The sequence below is a fragment of the Hemiscyllium ocellatum genome, chromosome 12, assembly GCF_020745735.1.
Source record: "Hemiscyllium ocellatum isolate sHemOce1 chromosome 12, sHemOce1.pat.X.cur, whole genome shotgun sequence".
NCBI lineage: Eukaryota > Metazoa > Chordata > Chondrichthyes > Orectolobiformes > Hemiscylliidae > Hemiscyllium > Hemiscyllium ocellatum.
Window position 1 is genome coordinate 78,066,471 of NC_083412.1, and position 17,905 is coordinate 78,084,375.

At 41.2% G+C, this 17,905-nt stretch overlaps 1 pseudogene; it reads left to right on the top strand.

Moving 5' to 3' along the window:
- The first annotated feature begins 279 nt into the window (after positions 1–279).
- On the top strand, positions 280–388 carry LOC132821234 (5S ribosomal RNA; annotated as a pseudogene).
- The last annotated feature ends 17,517 nt before the right edge of the window (positions 389–17,905 follow it).

Sequence of the window (17,905 nt, forward strand, 5' to 3'; positions counted from 1 at the left end):
TTTATTTAAAAAAAGTGACTCAATCTGCAGGCACTCAATCTAAGTGACATGTTATAAATTCTTACTTTGGAAATAGAACCAGTCTGACTCAAGGTTGGAATACATACAGACTCTAACCTCACATCTTTAATGCGTTGTCTGAACTGAGATGTCACCTTTGTTTATAAAACCTTAAGTTATCTCGGGAATGTGACTTAAAAGAAGTTCTGGGATTTACATAGTAATTATCTGCAACCCATTCTAAAAGAATGGGGGCCCATGCCTACGGTGGGGGCCCGTGCCTACGGCCATACTAGTCTGAAAACGCCTGATCTCGGAAGCTAAGCAGACTCAGGCCTGGTTAGTACTTGGATGGGAGACCGCCTGGGAATACCAGGTGCAGTAGGCTGAAAAAGTGGGCAGCACGGTGGCACAGTGGTTAGCATTGCTGCCTCACAGCGCCAGAGACCTGGTTCAATTCCCACCTCAGGCGACTGACTGTGTGGAGTTTGCACGTTCTCCCCATGTCTGCGTGGGTTTCCTCCGGGTGCTCCGGTTTCCTCCCACAGTCCAAAGATGTGCGGGTCAGGTGAATTGGCTATGCCAAATTGCCCGTAGTGTTAGATAAGGGGCAAATGTAGGGGTTTGGGTGGGTTTCGCTTCGGGGTGGACTTGTTGGGCCGAAGGGCCTGTTTCCACACTGTAAGTAATCCAATCTAATCTAATCTAAAAAAAAGATGAAAGACTTAACGGCAATCTAGGTTTGTTTAATATATCGTAGCAGTTGCATCACACTAAGATCTTGTGAAATAAATTCTGTGTTTTGTTTTTATAATCCCGCCCCACTACCTACCTGACAAAGGAGCAGCGCTCCGAAAGTTAGTACTTCCAAATAAACCTGTTGGACTATAACCTGGTGTTGTGTGATTTTTAACGATATTGATAAAGGGTAAATAGAAAGAATATGAGCAGCAAGGACTAAACTGAAAAGCAGAACCAAAGGGGTAATCTTTGGATTATTACCTGAGCTGCTAGCAGATTGGCACAAAGTCAACATGATTAAATAGGTAAAGGTGTGGCTGAAAGATCAGTATGGGAGAAACAGGTTTGAATTCATGGGATATTGGCATCAGTACTGGGGAAGGAGGGAGCTGTTCCAATGGGACAGGCTCCATCTGAATTAAGCTGGGAGCAAGTTAATGGAAAAAGTTAAAGGGGAAGCGAGAGCTCAGCAGAGGTCATTAAGGCTTCAAGAACAAGTAATAGGACAGAGAATATAGAAAGAGTCAGGAAACTAACTTCAGGCATAGCAAATATGGGAACAACAATGAGAAAAGTGGCAGTCAACACAGGACTGAGGAGGTCGTACTTAAATGCACATAGAACACAAAACAAGATGAATGAGGTGAATGTACTGCAGAGTAAAATTGGCAGGTATGATGTTGTGGGTGACACAAAGATGTGGCGCAAGGGGATCAGGGCTGGATCTAAGTATGCAAGAGTACAGGTCTATCAAAAGGAAAGGCAGATGGATGGGTGGGATATGTGTGGGGGGGGGGGGTGAAGGTGTGGGATGGTTGCCTTGTTATTAAGAAAGAAAGTTAAATCAATAACAAGCAATGATATTGAGTCAGAAGGCATAGGATCTGTGTGGGTAGAGTTGAAAAACTGCAAAGGAAGAAAAAAGACTCGTGATGAGTGTTATAGACAGGCTTCCTAGCAGGAGTCAAGATGTGGGGGAAGAAATAAATCAGGAGATAGAAAAAGCATGTAAGAAAGGTACTAATGTGATAATTATAGCGGACTTAAATATGCAGGTGGACTGGGAAAATCAGGTTCATAGCCGATCACAAGAAAAGGAATTTGTGTAATTTCTACAAGATGGTTTTTGGAGCAGCTTCTGCTACAGCCCACTAGGGGACAGGCAATTCTGCATTTGGTGATGTGTTATGATTAGATTAGATTCCCTACAATGTGGAAACAGGCCCTTCTGCCCAACAAGTCCACACCAGCCCTCTGAAGAGTAACCCACCCAGACCCATTCCTCTCCCCTACATTTACCCTTGACTAATGCACCTAACACTTTGGGCAATTTAACTTGGCCAATTCACCAGACCAACACATCTTTGGGGTGTGGGAGGAAACCAGAGGAAACCCATGCAGAGATGGGGAGAATGTGCAAACTCCACACAGACATGCGCCCGAGGCTGGAATTGAACCCAGGTCCCTAGTGCTGTGAGGCAGCAGTGCTAACCACTGAGCCATCATGCCACCCTGAAGCAGGCAATGATTAGGGCGCTGAAGTTGAAGGTACCCCTCAGGCGCAGCGACTATAACATGATAGAATTCACCCTGCAGTTTGAGAGGGATAAGCTTGGAGCAGATGTTAAAGTGTTACAATTAAGTAAAGGTAACTACAGAGACATGAGGGAGGACTGGGACAGTATAAAAACAAAAAAAAAGCATAGAATGTGGTGAAGATTAATGGGAACCTAAGGGATTGGAACGCCTTTAAAAATCAGCAGAAAGTAACTAAAAAAGCAGTAAGGGGGAGAAGATGAAATATGAGAGTAAGCTAGCTGGTAGCATTAAAGAAGTTTGCAAGTTTCTTTTAGATATCTAAAAGGTAAGAGAGAGGCAAAAATAGACATTATGACTGCTGGAAAATGAGGCTGGAGAAGGAGTAATAGGGAACAAAGAACTGACAGAGGAACTGAATAGGTATTTAGCATCGGTTTTCACAGAGGACAACAGTAGCATCTCAGAACTTCAAGAGAGCTGGGGGCAGAGGTGAATATAGTGGCCATCACTGAGGAGAAGGTGCTGGAAAAACGGAAACATCTGAAGGCAGATAAATCATCAGACCAGATAGACTAAATACCTGAATTCTGAAGGAGATAGCTGAGGATATTGTAGGGGCATTGGTGATGATCTTACATGGAATCACTGCAGTCGGGGAAGGTCTCAGACGACCGGAAAATGACTAATATAACACCACTGCTCCACTGCAAGCATTCTGGACTCAATATCGAGTTCAACAATTTTAGGGCTTGAGTCACATTCACATGTGTTTACCCCAAGGCCCACACACCAGGCCTTGTTATCACATAGTCTGCTATTACACATCACCCATTGTTAGCCACTAAATGTCTACTATTAGCTATTCATTCACCCAGGCTGATCGTACACACTCCTTTGTCTGTCCATCTGTTGTTCTCTCTCTGGATTCTATCTCCCCCTATAGTTTACTCCTTACTCCCATCCCCACCCCCACCATATCTTCTGCATAAAACCAATCTATTCCTAACTACAGTCAGTTCTGAGGAAGGGTCCCTGAACTTGAAACGTTAACTCTGATTTCTCTCCACAGATGCTGCCAGACTTGTTGAGCCTATCCAGCAATTTGTGTTTAGGTTTCGGATTTCCAGTATCTGCAGTTCTTGCAATTTTTAAAATGTAAGACCCCTATTTAGAAGGGACGGATGCCAAAGACAGGAAATTATCAGCCAGTTAGCCTGTCCTCAGTCGTTGGTAAGATTTTAGAGTCCATTATTAAGGATGGGATTATAGAATACATGGATATGCGTTGTAGAAAGATTGGAGTCAGCTTGCCTTGTTAAGGGAGATCATGCCTGATAAATGTATTTGAATTATTTAGGAGATAATGAGCAAGTTGGACAAAGGACAGCTAGTAAATATGATCTATTTGGATTTTGAGAAGGCCTTTTACAAGGTGCTAGGTAAGAGGCTGCTAAATAGGATACGAGCCTGTGGTGTTAAGGGTAAGGTACTGATGTAGATAGAAGATTGGCTGACCAGCAGAAGGAGATAAAGGTATCTTTTCAGTATGACAGCCAATGAGAAGGAACTGAGGGCATAGTTGCAAGTTTGCAGTTGGCACAAAGCTTGGTGGAGGGATAGGTGGTGTTGAGAAAGCAAGGCAACTACAGAAGGATTTGGAGATGTAAGGCAAGTGGGCAAAAAAATGGCAGATGAAATCTAACATTGAAAAGTGTGAGGTGTGATGTTGCTGCTCCTTTAATAGAATTATCTTCTCCTTGGTTTTCTCAAAAGTATTGTACGAGGCAGAATTACCAAGGGTCCCAGGTTCGATTCCAGCCTCAGGTGATTGTCCATGTGGAGCTTGCACATTCTCCCCATGTCTGTTTGGGTTTCCTCCGGGTGCTCCGGTTTCCTCCCACATTCCAAAGATGTGCAAGTCAGGTGAATTGGCCATCCTAAATTGCCCGTAGTGTTAGGTGCATCAGTCAGAGGGAAAGGGGTCTGGGTGGGTTACTCTTCGGAGGGTCGGTGTGGACTTGTTGGGCTGAAGGGCCTGTTTCCACATTGTAGGGAATCTAATCTAATCTGAAACAGAGATATGCTATTGGGGCTATATGAGACTCAGGTCAGACTGCATTAGGAATATTTTGAGCAGTTTTGGGCCTTGTATCGAAGGAAGGATGTGCTGGCATTGGATAGAGTCCAGAGGAAGTTTACAAGAATGATCCTGGGATGATGGGCTTGTCATATGAGGAGCAGTTGAAAACAGTCTGTATTCGATAGGGGCTTGGATTGAAACTTACAGAATATGGATTGGCCTGGATAGAGTGGATGTCAAAAAGATGTTTCCTGTACTAGGAGAGACTAATATCACACGCACAGTCTCAGAGTGAAGGGACAACCCTTTAGATCTGAGATGAGGAAGAATTTCTTCAGCTGGAGAGTAGTTAATCTGTAGAAATCATTGCTGCACAAGGCTATGGGAGGCCAAGTCATTGAGTGTATATAACAGAATTAGAGGTTCTTGATTTGTAAGGGCAATGGAGCAAAGGAAGGAAAATGGGATTGGGAAACATGTCAGCTATGTTCAAATGGTAGAGCAGACTTAATGGGTTTCATGGCCTAATTCTACTCCTTTTTCTTATGGCCTTGGGATCTTATACAGGCTCAGAGGAAGCAAAGTGTAAGATCCCAGTGCAAAAATGTTTGTTATTATAACCATGGATTGTAACCCTGGATCACCTCAGGAAGTATTGAACGTTTAAATTCCAACGTCTCTTTTTTTTAAAAGAGAACTGATACCACCAAATAGAATCTGAATGTAAATCCAGTGGCTGCCTGGAGAGGTATATTGGAATGTCACCCTTTCAGGAGTCAAAGAAGTTTCAAAGTGAGAAAACATACCACAAATTGAATTGTAATCTGCTAGGAGTTATTTCAGTTTGTGAACATTATGGAGAAAAAGACAGTAATCTGAGTGAGAAATCTATTCAAAGTCGCCCCCTTTCAAGAATGCACAAGTGCAGATGGATAAAAAGGCTGCTTAAATCTGGCCTGTGTGCATTCATGGAAGGTAGTGTTACCGTCAAAGAGCCACCCACAAGTCCCCTTGAAGTGGCAGGTATAAGGGTTTGCTCACTTCAGGCCAGATAGCTAGCAAGCCAGCCAAAAGGTTACAGGACAAAGTAAACACTGTTGCTCTGAGACCGTCAGCAAACCACTCTCAAAACGAAATTGGACAAGAGAATTTCATTAACCTACACAGATAAGAACTTTTCAACTACAAATGTTCCATTATATATTCTTCCCAAATGACCAATAGTGTCTAACCTGCATATCTTTTAATTTTTATCTTTTCTTAGACTCACTTCTTATTTCTAACCTGTTTGCATGCATGTAAGGTAATTATTTTATTCCATGTTAACAACTAATAAGTCAAATCTTTTGTTAACTCAGGAAAGCCTTGTTAAATTGACTTCTTTCACAAAATAATTTCATTTGGCTTTTGGGGAAAGGTATCCACAAGGGAAGGGCTCCTTTGTAAATTAATGCTGTTGCAACCAACTGAGGCAATGGGTTAGTACAGAAGGGAGCTAATTAATCCCTCCTCCCTTGGGACCTAATAGGTTGGCATGTCCTGTCTTAAACAGTACAACTTGGGGAAACTTGCCTGGGATTTGGCCATTACACTGTGACTCATTTCGCAAGCACAGTCAAATGACAGGAGTTGGAGACGTATGATGTATGAATTCACCCGATTCTTGATTTCCCTGCTCTTGGTTGAAATATGATATTCTATATGTTTATTCACTTTGACACTCAGATGTCTCCAGCAAAGGTTGAGGATAAAAAGTGCTCAGTTCTTTTTTAAAAATTGCTCATAATCTTTTAACACCAGGTAATTGGCGATACAGATCTGTCTTACACTCTATTTCAAATGGCTGTTCATCATTCATCTGCAGAGAGATTTCTACAGGTTGATTTCAGTACTTGTCTTTCAACAACTCAATGCTGACAGTGGGAATTGTTGTAAGGTGTGGGCTAACTCTACACCTTAGAATGAGTGCTGTACGTTAATTACTACTCACGACTGCAAAATTCAACTGAGCAGTGGTGCTGCCTGTCACATGAGATGAATTGGGATCTGGGATTGAAAATTGTATCAAATACTGCAAAGACATAACCTTCACCCTATGTACCATCCTTGATAAGAATGCTGATGTTCACCCATCATTAGATTTCTCTGATTCTTTTAACTTATTCGTGAGCTTTCATTCATCTAGAGCTTTACAAATCCTCAAAAGCTTCAATCCAATCGCTTTCTAAAGAGCAGCCAATGACATTATATAGGCCAACGCAACAGGCAATAAGAAAGGACTTATAAATGGCAATGTTTGACCAATTCACAAAATCTCAGAAAAGATTATTTATAGCAAAAGCAAAGTAGTTTGGTCCATTTTGCCTGTGTTGATGGCTGAAGAAGCAATTCACTTAGAGTCACCAACTTTTCCCTAGCCCAGCATATTCTTCATTTCTGATAATCAATTCTCTCTTCAATGTCTGAATTGAACCTGATTTCACCACACTACCAGACAGGGCATTCAAATACTAAACACTTGTTATGTGAAGTTTCTTGCCATTGCTTCTTTTGTCAAATTGCCACAAACATTCAGTCACTCTACCAACAGTATTAGTGTGTATTATCTACAAGGTGCACTGCAGAAACTCACTAAAGATCCTTCGACAACTCCTTCCAAACATATGACCATCACCATCTAGAAGGACATGGGGACCAGATACCACCACCTACAATTTATCCTCCAAGCCACTCACCATCCTGACTTGGAAATATATCACTATTCCTTCTCTGCCATGGGTCAAAATCCTGGAATTCCTTCCCTAAGGGCATTGTTGACAGCACATGGAATGCAGCTGTTCAAGAAGGTAGCTCACGATCACCTTCTCAAGGGCAGCTAGGGATGGTCAATAAATGCTGGCCAGCCAGAAATGCCACATCCCACGAGCTAATGAATCTTTAAAAAAATTTAAATTTGTTCTCTTGTTCTTGATCTTTCAACCAAAAAGAGCAGTTACTCCCTATCTATCCTGCCAAGTACCTCTGTCAAATGTACTCTCAAGCGTGTCTACTCCAAGAAATCTGTCCCAATTTTACAAACTAATTTAGTTATTGGTCAAAACATTAAATAGCCTAACATTAGGAATGATGTGGAGGAGCCAGTGTTGGACTGGGGTGTACAAAGTTAAAAATTACACAACATCAGGTTATAGTCCAACAGGTTTATTTGGCAGCACGAGCTTTCAGAGCACTGCTCCTTCATCAGGTGGTTGTGGAACAGGATCATAAGCAAAAGATTACAGTGTCTTGCAACAAAAGTGATATGTTGAACAAAATAGATTGCTATTAAGTCTTTCATCTTTTAAAGTGGGTTATAAGTTTCCGTTCATTAATGTGTAAATCCCAGAACTTTTTTAAAATCACTTTCTCGAGATAACTTAAGATTTTATAAAAAAAGTGACATCTCAGCTCAGACAATATATTAAGGATGTGAGGTTAGAGTCTGTCTGTATCCCAATCTTGAGTCAGACTGGTCTATTTCCAAAGTAGGAATTTATAAAATATTATGCGGGTTGACTGCCTGCAGATTGTGTGCTTTTTCAGCAAAATGGAATGTATCTGCAAATATAATTCTGCAAACGCAAATTCACCCCATAGACATAATGTGTGTGTGCGTGCACGAGACAGTGTGAATATGTGCATGTGGGTGTGTGTGTGTGAGTAAGTGTAAGAGAGTGTGTGTTTGCGTGTGTGCAAGCTTGGTAAAGTGTGTGTGTGAGTGTGATGGAGTATAAGCCTGTGAAAGGGTGTGTGCGTGGATGAGAGTGTTGGGATGTATGTGTGTATGTATGAAAGAGAGTATGTGTATGAGAGAGGGTCTGCATGAGTATATCAGTATGTAAGAGTGTGTGTGTGAGAGAGAATGTATAGTGTAGTGGGGTCACCTGTAGTGTGACATGAACCCACGGTCCCTGTTGAGGCCATCCTCATGGATACCGACCTTGGCTGTAAGCCTCTCCTTGGCCACAAGCCTCTCCTTGGCCACACTGCGTTGTTGTGTATTACAAAGTCTGCCTTGGAGGATGGTCACCTGAAGATCCGAGGCTGAATGTCCCTGACCACCAAAGTGTTCCTGACTGGGAGGGAACACCCCTGTCTGGTGATTGTTGCACGGTTTTCATTCATCTGTTGTTGTAGCATCTGCTTGGTCTCTCCAATGTACCATGCCTCGGACATCCTTACTTGCAGTGTATGAGATAGACAATGTTGGTTGAGTCACATGAGTACCTGCCGCGTACATGGTGGGTGGTGTTCCCATGTGTAATGGTGGTATCCACGTCGACACTCTGACATGTCTTGCAGTGGTTGCCATGACAGTGTTGTGGTTGATGCTGTCCTGAAGGCTGGGCAGTTTGCTGTGTACAATGGTGTGCTTTAGGCTTGGTGGTTGTTTAAAGGCAAGAAGTGGAGGTGTAGGAATAGTCTTGGTGAGGTGCTCATCCTCATCAATAATACGTTGCAGACGGCAAAGAACATGGTGCAGTTATTCAGCTCCTGGGAAGTACTGGACAATAAAGGGCACCCTATCAGTTGTATTCCATGTCTGTCTCCTGAGGAGGTCATTACGGTTTTTCACGGTGGCACGTTGGAACTGGCGATCGATGAGTTGAGCATTGTACCCTCTTCTTATGAGGGCATCCTTCAGCACCTTCAGGTGTCTGTCACATTCCTCCTCATCTGAACAGATCCTGTGTATGCGTAGGGCTTGTCCGTAGGGGATGGCTGTTTTAATATGTTTAGGGATTTATATATTAATGAACTGCAACCTGTAACCCATTCTAAAGATGAAAGACTTAACAGCAATCTGGTTTGTGCAACATATAATTTGCGTTACATGACACTGTAATCTTTTGCTTACGATCCTGTTCCACAGCCATCTGATGAAGGAGTAGTGCTCCGAAAGTTTGTGTGCTTCCAAATAAACCTGTTGGACTATAATCTGGTGATTGTGATGTTTATTATTAGGAAGTCCCACTTGAATTTCCTTTTCAGACATAAATTTTCATTTTTAGCTTGTATTTACACCCTTAAGTTTGGCAATCCCCTTCAATTTCAAATAGGTTACTCAAAATTGTTCAAATTTCCAAAGAAAGGGTGTTCAACTTCCTGACACCCACCAACATCCTGATTACTCATCTTGCCCAAGAACAAAGTTCTATAATTAGATAAGCAAACCAGTAAAGTGGACAGACTATCTGTCAGCTTGGCTCTGCTGTGAGCTGGGAAGTTATAGTCTTAACTGGTTCTCCAGAACTTCAGTAGAAACCTTAGCCAACACTCCACTCTGGTATTGAGTTCAAATTTGGATAAGAAGTTAAATTAATGGCAGAATCTTCAGGTCCTGAAGGTGATAAGCCTGAAGACATAAAAGCAACTTAATCAATTGCTCTGGTAGTATATCAGACTGTCATTGCAATTTTTGTACCCTCTGGAATTAAATTCCAGGTGGGAAAGTTCAAGCTCAATCTTTCCACCTTTGCAAATTAAGGTGCTGAACTGGTGAATTCATGGTCAAATAGCTATTCCCTCAGGGATTCAATTATCACACCACCAGGTAGGATAAAAAACAGCTAGCCTACCTAACTGGTAAACCAGTCTATCAGTTGGGGAAGATGGTGGATCTCTTGATCTAACCTAATTTATGCCCAATCAAGGATTTGAACTTGCCAATAGGCATCTTCTTCTGGTGCAGAGGCAGTGACGTTATCCCGAATCAAGTCCCACCTGTTTCAGAGTCGGTAATAACATCTCCCAACAGTTTGATTGAAAAAAATAGGTTTTAAAAAAAATCTCTGAGCAGGTTAATTAGGCTGGCCTTCTCAACACTCAATCCCCTTGTACTTTCATTCCCCCATGCTCTCTGCTTTTGACCTCACCTACTACACAGCACCATGAAACTCATGTCAAAGTTCTAATGGATCTTTTTGCCTTCAATAGAAAATTCTTTACAACAATAAAGTCCATTTTGTTGAGCCCTCAACTCCAGTTCCAACTTGAACCCAGCTATTTCCTCACTAAAATAAAAAGGACAATCGGATGTTACGCCTGGGCTGTTCTGGTACAACTCACAGTACCTTCCCTAAGACAAGCTGATTCAAGCCATCTCCTCTCTCAATTCCTGCTTCCTCTTACATCCCTCTTTAACCACAAAATATAAAGAGGCAAAAACAAATTTAAAAAAAGATTTACCCTTGGGGTGGGGTGGTAGAGGGAGGAGGAATGAATGGGGAAAGAGAAAATGTCCCTCCGATCACATTATTTTAAAGCACAATATTCCAACTTAAAAAAAACTCATTAGATAAGACAGGTACAGTGTACTAAAACAATAGGCAATAAAATACATCAATATTTTGTCAGTTATAAGAGGCAATTCGTGGTTAATGGAAGGAGTTATGAATTATACATGAATAGAAATGTACAAAAACATAGGAAGCCAGACTGATGAGCATTATAGTGATACACAATAAAGATACACACCAATCAGATTTATAGGTGGAAAAAGAATTAAAATGAGCATGAAAAAAAGATCAATACAGTTCAGGAGTAGATATTTAAGTAGGATGAAAAAGCAGGGATCCTTGAGGACTGTTAGAATAAGTGAAGATAAAACAAATGATTTATTTTTATTATGCACATGGCCTTGTACTGTTGAACTTAGGACACGAGAATCCTAACACTATCAATGAAAATACCTCATATCCCCCATGCCACCTTCCTATCTAGATGAAGGAATTGAGGGCATTCTGACTAGGCTTGCAGTTGGTACAAAAATAGGTGGAGGGCCAGGTAGTATTGATAAGGCGGGGAGGCAGCAGAAGGATTTAGACAAGTCAGAGTGGGCAAAAAAGTGGCAGATGGAATACAGCATGGGAAAGTGTAGGTCATGCACTTTGGTAAAAAGAATAAAGGCATAGACTATTTTCTAAATAGGGAATAAATTCACAAATCTGAAGTACAAAGGGATTTGGGAGTCTAAGTTCAGGATTTTCTTAAGATAAACTTGCAGGTTGAGCCAGTAGTTAGGAAGGCAAGTACATTGTTGGAATTTATTTCAAGAGGACTAGAATATAAAAGCAGCGATGTACTTCTGAGACTCTATAATGCTGTGGTCAGACCATATTTGGAATATTGTGAGCAATTATGGGCCCCATACCTTAGGAAGGATGTACTGGCCCTGGACTGGGTTCAGAGGAGGTTCATGAGAATGTTCCAAGAAATGAAAAGCTTAACATGTGAGGAATGTTTGAGGGCTCCGGGTCTATATTTGATGGAATTTAGAGGGATGAGGGAGGGATCTACTTGAAATTTACAGAATACTGATCATTCTGGACATAGTGGATGTTGGGAAGATGTTTCCATTAGCAGGAGAGACTAGGACCTGAGGGCACAGCTTCAGAGTAAATGAAAACCCTTTAGAACCGAAATGAATAGAAACCTCTTCAGCCAGAGAGTATTGAATCTGTGGAAGTCATTGCCACAGAAAGCTGTGGAGGCCTGGTAACTGAGTATATTTAAGACAGAGATAGAAAGATTCTTGATTGTCATGGGGAACAAAGGTTAAGGGGAGAAAGCAGGAGAATGGAGTTGAGAAACATATCGGCCATGATTGAAAGGTGGAGCAGACTCAATGGGGCGTATGGCCTAATTTCTGCTCCTATGACTTACGGTCTTATTGTCTTATCTAAGTATATACTTATCAATATCCACAATTGGGCAATGTGAATAAAAAAAATTCAACTGAGAACAATCTAACAGATCAATCACACATTACACACTTGATGCAAAAAGACCTTTCATTTATGAAATTCATTTGAAAATTTTACATTCTCTTAACTGGAAAATGTATTCTAAAAAGAAACTAACCTCTGCATCTACCAAGCTAATGAAAGCTGATCCTTTAATCTTAAGAAATTTAACCTTAATATTGTTATGGTCAAAGAGAGATGGTGGAATAACTTTTCCTCTTTTATGCCACTTCTCAGCTGACAGCAGCAAGATATGTTTTGAAAAGGATTGTTTTAAATCTTTTCAGTGGTGTGATTTTAAAGGATAGACACATGCAGGTTTTCTTGTAAGTTTAAGTTGAAAAAAAGTGTTAATGTTTATTTACACCACACCTCGAACATTAGTTCAACAAAACATGCATTCTCTCAAACACATGCCCACTCGCACAAGAAAATTCAGTTGACGAAACATACATTTAGATTACAAACAGACTAAGGAGAAATAGGTCATATATTCTTCATCAGTCTTGTAAGATGAAAAGTAATGTAGGCTTGAAGGATCCTTACTCTCGTTTTCTTTTAAAAACAATGCTAAGTTCTAATTGTCCTGGGCCCCAAAACCAATTGTTATGATGGTGGCAAAGATGCACTATCAATTTTACCGTCCACCATCTTCTTTTAAAATGGGTGGTCTTTGATGGACTAAAATGATTTAAAAATAGGGAAATACACTGAATTAAGATGGCCACAGTGATCACCTGACCATTTTAAAACAAGCTCATGAAACTATCAATAAACAAGACTCGATCTGAACTGAAATTAGCATGCCATTAAAGTGACTGAAACCAATGACTCAGATCAGTATTGCCTGTTTGATGGACATGTTTGATTAACATTTGATCCTTCCTGAAAATTTCATATATTGGAATGAAGGACTCATCTGCAGTTATCCAGCTTGAAAAAAATAATGAAGCACGGGACAGTAACACGGGAATGAACTGTGTTTCAGACACCAGGTTTTGGGTAAAGAGAGAAGAAAGATGGATTTCTAACAGCAGAAACAAAAAGGTTACCCTTTTTCCCTGCTTCACTCCTCTCTCTAGGGACACTGCCCAATAAAAAAATCATTTTTGTTTTATTCTTCAGTGGGATGTGGATGTCACTTGCTGGCCAGCATTTATTGCTCATCCCTCATTCCCTGTGAGAAGGTAGTGGTGAACTGTCTTTTTGAACTGCTGAAGTCCATCTGCTGTGGGTTGACCCACAATACAATTAGGGAGGGAATTCCAAGATTTTGATCCAGCCACAGTGAAGGAATGGCGCTATATTTCAATGTCAGGATGGTGAGTGGTTTGGAAGGGAACTTGCAGGTGGTGGTATTCTCACGTATCTACAACCTTTGTCCTTATAGATGCAAGTGACTAAGAGTTGGTGGGAGAGCACTCTGGGGCCAGTGATCACAATTCTATCGGTTTTAAAACAGTTATGGAAAAAGGATAGACCTGATCTAATAGTTAATTTTCTAAATTGGGGTAAGGCCAATTTGGATGGTAGTTGGCAAAACTTTTCAAAAGCTGATTGAGAGAGGCTATTCACAGGGGCAGTTGGAAAGTGGGAGGCCTTCAAACATGAGATACTCAGAGTCCAACATGTTACTATTAGTGTGAAGGGCAAACCTGGTAGGTGTGGGGAATACTGGGCGATTAGAGAAATTGAGGCTCTGTTCAAGAACAAGAAGGCATGTGGCAGGTATAGACAGCTGGGAGTGAGTGAATCCTGAGGAGTATAAGGGCGGTAGGAGTATACTCAGGAGGGGATATGTGTTTCCTTTGCAGATAGAGTTAAAGAGAATTCAATGAGACACAAATATATTAAGGGCAAAAGAGTAACTATGGAGAGAATAGGTCCCCTTAAAGATCAACAAGGAAGAATTTCTTCACTCAGAGTTGTGAACCTGTGGAATTCTCTCCTATAGGACGCTGTTGGGGTTAGTCCATTAGATTCAATCAAGAAGGAGCTGGACGTGGCTCCTGTGGCTAAAGAGATCAAAGGGTATGGAGAGAAAGTGGGAATGGGATACTGAGATTGCACGATGCACCATGATCATATTGAATGGTGGTGCAGGCTTGAAGAATGGCCTACTCCTGCACCTATTTTCTATGTTTCTATAAGTCTGTGTGAGGAACCGCAGGAGTTGAGGGAGTTGCTAAACAAATACTTCATGTCAGTATTTACTGTGGACAAGGATATGGACATTAGAGACCTTCGAGAAATAAATAGTGAGTTTTTGAAAAGTGTCCATATTACAGAGGAGGAGGTGCTGCACGCCTTAAATGCATAAACATGAATAAATCCCTGGGACCTGAACAGGTGTATCCCAGAACTTTATGCGAAGCGAGGGAAGTGATTGCTGGACTCTTTGTGAGATATTTGTATCATCGATAGCCATGGTTGAGGTGCCAGAAGACTGCAGGGTGGTGCCATTATTTAAGAAAGGTGGTAAAGAAAAGCCAGGAAACTACAGACTGGCGAGCCTGTCGTCAGTGGTGGGTAAGTTATTGTATGGGAATACTGAGGGACAGGATCTACATGTATTTGGAAAGACAAGGACGGATTAGGAATTGACAAGATGGTTTTATGCATGGGAAATTGTATCTCATTAACTTGATTGAGCCTTTTGAAGAAGTCACAAGGAAGAATGATGAAGGCAGAGTTGTGGATATTGTCTATGTGCACTTCAGCAAGGTTCAACAAAGTTCCACATGGTAGACTGATTAGCAAGATTAGATCACATGGAAATCCAGGGACAGTTAGCCATTTGGATATGAAACTGGCTTGAAAATAGGAGACAAAGGATGATGGTTTTTCATTGTTTTTCAGACTGGAAGCGTGTGACTAACAGTGTTCTGCAAGGGTTGGTGCTGGATCCATTGCTTTTTGACATTCATATAAATGATTTTGGGGGTGTAGAGAAGAAGTTTACAGATGACACCAATATTGGTGGTGTATTGGACAGTGAAGAAGATTATCTCAGAGTACAACAGGATCTTGATCAGATGGGCCAATGGGCTGAGGATTGGCAGATGGATTTTAATTTAGATAAATATGAGATATTGCATTTTGGTAAGGCATCTCAGGGATTTACACGCTTAATGGAAGGTCCCGGGGAGTATTGCCAAACAAAGAGAGCTTGGGGTGCAGGTTTATAGTTCGTTTAAGGTAGATTCACAGGTAGACAGGGTGGTGAGGAAGTCATTTGGTACACTGCCTTTATTGATCAGTGCATTGGGTATAGAAGTTGGAATGTCACCATATGACTGTACAGGACTTTGATAGGCCACTTTTTGGAGTACTGCATTCAATACTGATCTCCCTGCTTTAGTAAAGATGTTGTTAAACTTGAAAGGGTTCAGAAGAGATTTACAAAGATGCTGTCAGGGTTGGAGGGTTGAGCTATGTATGATTTTCTGAACAGTTATATTTTAAGCTCTCTAAACTGTCTAAGCTCCCATTCATTGATTGATACGCACTCTGCTTTAAAGTTGAATGAGCCCCTTCTGTTTTTTTTTCATTATAGAGACTACTCTACCCTTTGGACAGCCCAGCCATTATGGCTATTTGGCAGAGTTGGAAGTGCAAATGACTTTGGATGTTCAATTCATATGAGGTTGCAGGCACCTTTACAACTGATTGTGCCCTTTATGTTGTTTCTGTTTTGTTGACTCAAGATGGTGAGATTACAAGATTTTTTTGCATATGGTAGAAGGACACATTTTCTCAGTGTTAATGAGATGGTGAGAGGCTTGTCTCGTTCTTCTAAGAATATAATGAATTGATATTGCATGGACTCTGTAGACAATACGTAGTAGATATTGGGTATGTGAGAATGGAAGATGTATGCAACTGCATGGAAAACCAGGGATTGAGTTGTGGGAGTAAAGGGGTGAGGTGCGGGGTGCCTGTAAACTATGTTAGGAGTCATAATGCAGGCACATTAAATAAAGAGGCCTGTCTGAGTAGCCTCACATTCCTTCTGCACCAGATCATTGGCTTTCAAACTACTGCAACCCAAACTCTGAAGAAAAACAAATACCTTGGGCAAATCCTCACATCAGAGTGCAGTCTGAGAGCCATAAAATGGCCCAATTCACTACGTCAAGAGAATAATTCAGTTAGTGATTCCAAGATCAATCTGCTGCTCTAGAAATCAGTATCCTGGAGGTTTAAAAGATTTTCACATTGCAACAAAAAAATGTAAGTATTTAGCTTTGACCAGCCAGTTACTGAAGGTGCAATGAGAAGCTTTCAAAGACCAACAGAAGACAACAAAAAAATAATAAGGAGGGAGAAGATGAAATATGAGGGTAAGCTAGCCAGTAATATAAAGGAAGATTGTAAGAGTTTCTTTATTTATATATATATATATATATATATATATAAAGGGCAAAAGAGAGGCAAAAGTGGACATTGGACTGCTGGAAAATGACACTGGAGAGATGATAGTGGGGAACAAGGAAGTGGCTGAGGAAATGAATAATTACTTTGCATCAGTCTTCATGGTGGAAGACATGAGTAATGCCCCAAAATTCAAGAGAGTGAGGGGTCAGAGCTGGGTATGGTGGCCATCACCAAGTAGAAGGTGTTAAATAAATTGAATGGCCTGAAGGTGGATAAATCACGTGGACCAGATGAACTACACCCTAGAGTTCTAAAGGAGATAGCTGAAGATATAGTGGAGGTATTAGTGGTGACTTTTCAGGAATCGCTGGAGTCAGGGAGGGTCCCAGGGGACTAGAAAATCAATAACATGACACCCCTGTTTAAAAAGGGAGTAAGGCAAAAGATGAAAAATTATAAGCTTAATTAGGCTAACCTTGGTTGTGGGTAAGATTTTGGAGTCCATTGTGAAGGATGAGATTTCTGAATACTTGGAAGCGTACGGTAAAATAAGGCAAAGTCAGCATGGTTTCATCAAGGGGAGGTCATGCCTGATAAATCTGCTAGAATTCTTAGAGGAAGTAATGAGCACGTTAGACCAAGGAGAATCAATGGATGTTATCTACCTGGACTTCAAGAAGGCCTTTGACACGGTGCCGCACAGGAGGCTGCTGAGTAAGATTAGGGCCCATGGTTCTCGAGTCAAAAAGTGTGGCGTTGGAAAAGCACAGCTGGTGAGGCAGCATCTGAGAAGCAGGAGAGTTGACGTTTTGAGCATAAGCTCTTCATCAGGAAAGATAAGGAGTTTATGCTCGAAACGTTGACTCTCCTGCTCCTTGGATATTACCTGACCAGCTGTGCTTTTCCAGCGCCACATGTTTTGACTCTGATCTTCAGCATCTGCACTCCTCACTTTCTCCTATCCCATGGTTCTAGAGGCAAGGTACTAGCATGGATAGAAGATTGGCTTTTTGGCAGAAAGCAGAAAGTGGGAATAAAAGGCTCCTTCTCAGAATGGCAGCTGTGTGATGATCCGCAAGGGTCAGTGTTGGGACCACAACTTTTCCCTTTATACATTAATGACCTAGATGAAAGAATTGATGTCATTCTGGCTAGGTTTGCAGGTGAAACAAAGATAGTTAGAGGGACAAATAGTATTGAAGAGGCAGGAAGGTTGCAGAAGGATTTAGACAGGTTAGGAAAGTGGGCAAAGAAGTGGCAAATAGAGTACAACGTGTAAAAGTGTGAGGTAAGAAGAATAGAAGCATGGTCTATTTTCTAAATGAAGTTAAAATTTAGAAGTGGAAAGAGACTTGAGAGTTTTAGTCCAGGATTCTCTCAAGGT